This window comes from Borostomias antarcticus (assembly GCF_949987555.1).
Source record: "Borostomias antarcticus genome assembly, chromosome: 13".
NCBI classification, from domain to species: domain Eukaryota; kingdom Metazoa; phylum Chordata; class Actinopteri; order Stomiiformes; family Stomiidae; genus Borostomias; species Borostomias antarcticus.
The window spans coordinates 9,590,298-9,595,297 of NC_140246.1; positions in this window are offsets into that span (position 1 = coordinate 9,590,298).

Here is a 5,000-nt window from a genome sequence, read left to right on the forward strand (position 1 = left end):
CATCCACCCATCCATCCATCCATCCATTCATCCACCCATCCTTCCCCCACTCCCTCCATCTCTCCACCTCTCCCCCAGAACTGCCTGTAGGTAATTCTGCTGACAAATCAACCAACCAACGAACAAACCAACAAGCACTGAAAATAATACCTCCTTCCTGCGCTGTTGCTGGGGTGGAGGGAATAAAGGAAACATAAGATATGCAGTATAACTATTCTTCCCCAGGAGACTCAGGTCCTTCCATGTGTGTAGCAGGCTGCTGTGGATGTTCTCAGTCTGTTGTAGCACACTGTTCTTTGCTGTCGCCTGCTGGAGAGGCAGCATCAGATCTCGGGGGACAAACAAGCTGGACAAATTGGTGAGGAGGGCCTGCTCTGTTGTGAGGTAACAACTGGACAGGCTGCAGGCTGTGGTAGAGAGGAGGATGATGGACAAACTGAAGTCTGTTCTGGACAAACCCCTCTCATCCCCACAGGCTCATCACACCCAGGTGCAACATGTATGTATGTATGTATGTATGTATGTATGTATGTATGTATGTATGTATGTATGTATGTATGTATGTATGTATGTATGTATGTATGTATGTGTGTGTGTGTGTGTGTGTGTGTGTGTGTGTGTGTATGTATGTATGTATGTATGTATGTATGTATGTATGTATGTACTGTATGTATGTGTTACTAGACATATCTTTACAGCCTGGATGTATATGTATTCCTAGACACATCTATTTATACAGACTGGATGTACAATGGTACATATCCTATACTATACACCTGCTTTACGTATGGATGTATAATAGTCCTTGTTGTTGTTGTTCTTCTTCTTTTTATACTTATTTACTTAACTTAACACTAATTATTACTACTATGCATATTCCGTATCTGCATTTCCAACCTTTTCTGTAAATTTCCACTGCTGAAACACATATCTATCTATCTATCTATCTATCTATCTATCTATCTATCTATCTATCTATCTATCTATCTTTCTTTCTATCTATCTATCTATCTATCTATCTATCAAATGATAACTTGTTCATACTGTAAGTCACAGCCTCACATATAAATAAATGACAAATTACTTATGACTGATAACATGATGAAATTGTAAGTCAAACAACTTATCTACTTTAAGAAACACCTGAATAATTAATTTGTTTAGACTAGCTTATGATCTTTATGCATATACATGTAGCTGCTCTATTTGTTTGATTTTAAGGTCCCAATGTGGGCCATTTATTCCTGTATAACAGGAGGTAATGATTAAAGATTTCCTGGAAAGTATGACTCTCTCACTAGAAAGAGCTTTGCTGCAGGGAGAACGTGTGTCACTTCAAAGATTTACACAGCGTCCTGTTTGACAACGCTGGTTCAGAAGTGGGTCATATTGGGTCCAGACGAAGGGAAAGTGTATCACTGGTGTGATCCCAGGCAACAAACCGGAAACCGCCACCGGAGGATGACGGTCTGGGAGCGCCACAGCCCTCGGTAACCTTGACAACAGACCCAGCTGTGACGAGTGACAGGAGGAGAGCGGAGTGTGAACTATAGCAGCGAAGCAACAACGAGGGACACCGAGCAGCCACAGGTAGATCAGCTGCCACGGACCTGCTGTCGGGACAAGAGAAGAAGCTGAGCTGTCGAGACACCTGCCTCTCTTTCATGACAAGAGGAAGTGGAGATCCGAATGTCCAAGATTCAAGATTCCTTTATTTGTCAACATGTCATGTACGGTGTACAGTCACAGTGAAATGTTGCTGCCGGCTCCAAGATTATGCTCATTACAGTTAGACTCCAATACTCAATTTACAAATTACAAATTTACAAATTACACATGTGGATGTGTGTCTCCTTCCCACTGTGGGACTCAGGAGCTCATGTGATTCCGCCATCTGGATCTTTTGAGAAACATCCTCAATCGTTCTGCTTCTGCACAACTCAACAACAGTTGAGGATCTATAGTATACTGAAATTGCTTTCTTTATTTCTTTATTTCTTTATTCAGTTTTAAATTGATTGTAAACTAGGCTCACCTGCATAGGAGAGATCTGCCTCAATGTAACCCTTGAATGCACTATGATCTAAATAGTTTTTTGATGAGTCGCAATGGTCGGTTCAAAACATAGCTAAATCAGCATGTGATGAGGCGTGTCAGGAACAGACATGTTCAGATGTCGGTAGCCAAGAGCGATGGCAACTGATCAACAACTTACTAAGATCTGGGATGGGTTATGTCGAAAGGTCCTTTGAGGACAAGGACCCATCAGGGTATCACTGTTACACCTGGCTCGGGTGTCTGGGACATCAACACACAGACAGCCGTCTGTCTCACAGCCAAACGCACAACACCCAGGGGGTTGCCACGGCCACTGTCGTGACCCTCTCAGTGACCTGAGATGCCTCATGGTTCAGCAGTCTGAATCAGCTCAGCTCAGTCTAAACACGATTAGGGGTGTATAGTAGTCCAGAGGTGACCAGGGGGGATAGAAGTGCGGCTAATGAAAATAGTCTCTTTCTCTGTCCCGGTAATTATGGTGACACAATCCATTCATTGTTCTGTAATTACATAGTGAGGCTACCATTCAGATCTTCAATGACATGCCTTACTCTCCTTCTCTCTCTCTCTCTGTGTCTCTCTCTTTCTCTCTCTCTCTGTGTCTCTCTCTTTCTCTCTCTGTCTCTCTCCTTCTCTCTCTCTTTCTCTCTCTGCCACTCTCTCTCTCAGTGCTTGCTGTAGAAACGCAGACTGACTGCAGATAAATCAAAGGGTTTTCACTGATTTAATTATCAGAATGAACCATACTAGTGAAATAATTATGTCCTATTCTCTATTATGCTCTATTATGTAGAGCTGAAACAATAAAAAGAGCTCCATTCAGGAACACATTATGGCCCTAAGTTCTCTGACAGAAACGCTTAGGGTGAGTCAGACAGTCAGACTGAACCGATTCATAGGAGCTGTTATGGCAGCAGAGTTGAGCGGCGTCGGGCCACGCTCTGTTAAATCCTTTGAAAAGTGAGAGGGAGAAAGAGAGGGGGAGAGAAAAAAGAGAGAAGCCTGAGGGGGGGGGTTATTACCACAGACCCTAACCATGGATTAGAGCTGACAGAGAGAGAGAGAGAGAGAGAAAGAGAGAGAGAGAGAGAGAGAGAGAGAGAGAGAGAGAGAGAGAGGGAGTGAGAGAGAGAGGGGTCGTATAAACAGAGGCTATAACCACCTCACCCCATCGCTCAATGAGCCAACTGCCCCACTGGCGGCAGACACACTGACCCCAGACCTGTCACGTGGTGTCAAGCTGCCCCTAGGGAGGGGCGGGGGTGAAGCTGTCCTCCACAGACTCTGATCTGGGATCAGCTTACCCTCCTCTAGTTTTAACTGACCAAGACAATTAGCCAGTTGACCTTCTAGTAACTCTTACCTCCAGAGGGGGAAATGGACCCATGTGTAAGCCACACAGGGTATCTCCCTGTCTGCTGTGAGGATTGGTCATCCTCCTGGCTGTCCACTCTGCCAGAAGGCCTGAGTCTGCTGACCTGTCTGTCACCTGAGCCCTGAACAACGACGCCTCGGTCCGTGGTCTAGGCCTATCAGACCTAAGGCCCAGGTCTCAGGTTTCTTCCTGACAGCCTGTTTAAGTGTGTGTGTGTGTGTGTGTGTGTGTGTGTGTGTGTGTGTGTGTGTGTGTGTGTGTGTGTGTGTGTGTGTGCGTGTGTGTGTGTGTCTGTGTGTGTGTGTGAGTGTGTGTGTGTGTGTGTGCATGTGTGTGTGTGTGTGTGTGTGTGTGTGTGTGTGTGTGTGTGTGTGTGTGTATGTATGTATGTGTGTGGTGTCCTGAGACCAAACAAACATACATGCACACACGCACGCACGCGCACACACACACACACACACACACACACACACACACACACACACGTACACACACATCTGTGGCTGGGTCCTCTCCCTGATGTGTTAACCCAATAGTCCTGCTCCTATAAACTTGATTAGTGAGGTCGTCCCTGCTGGCAGGGCCTGATGGAGGAGTAACGGCTCTACTGGGCCTCCTAACTTTCAAAGCATCTGTGGCTCATCTGTGACACACACACACACACTGTCTCTCTCTCTCTGTCTTTCACACACACACACACACACACACAAAGACCTGATGACCAACCTGGCTCTGGTTAACTCTGGAGGGGGGGGGGGGGGGGGCACTTCTGGAGAACTCTCTCTCCTCCCTAGTCTCCACTCTCTCTCTCCTCCACTCTCCCTCTATCTCTCCTCCCTTCCTTCCTCTCTCCTCCCTCTCCTCCTCCTCTCCTTTCTGATGAAGAAACACCAGCTGTTCCTCTATTGTCCTTCTGTTTAATAGGATTACAGGGTAGTAGTTGGCCCCACCACACGCACACACACACACACACACACACACTGAACCTGATCCAGCAAGGATGGGCTCAAGGTCACATTAGTCCCAAATAGGGATGTAACGATAACCGGTACAATGATAGACCCATGATATAATCCGCTTAAATTTATTGCAATAAAATAATTATTACAACTGTGTTTGATTACAGTGCTTTGAAAAACTCACTGTAAATATTGTCCTGCATCAACCAAGAGGCATCAGTCTCCCAGACACATTATTTGAATGTTTATGCAAACAAAAAGTGCATAGTGCTGCTCATTTTATATATAATATAAAACTTGGTGAAATGATCTCAGTGTGTATCAGTAGTTTTTGAACATTTTCAGCACATTTTAACAATACCACGATAATACTGATAACTGTGATAATTTTGGTCACTATAATCGTGATATGACATCTTCATACCATTACATCCCAAAGTCCCAAACTAACGGATTGTACAGTATATAGTACTTGGATAGTACAGTATATGGTCCCGCTCTCTATCAATTCAATTCAATATTTCACTATCAATGCTTTATTGGCATATCATGAAATGTTTCAAATATTAACAAAGCAAACAAACATACATACCAATGAATAACAATGA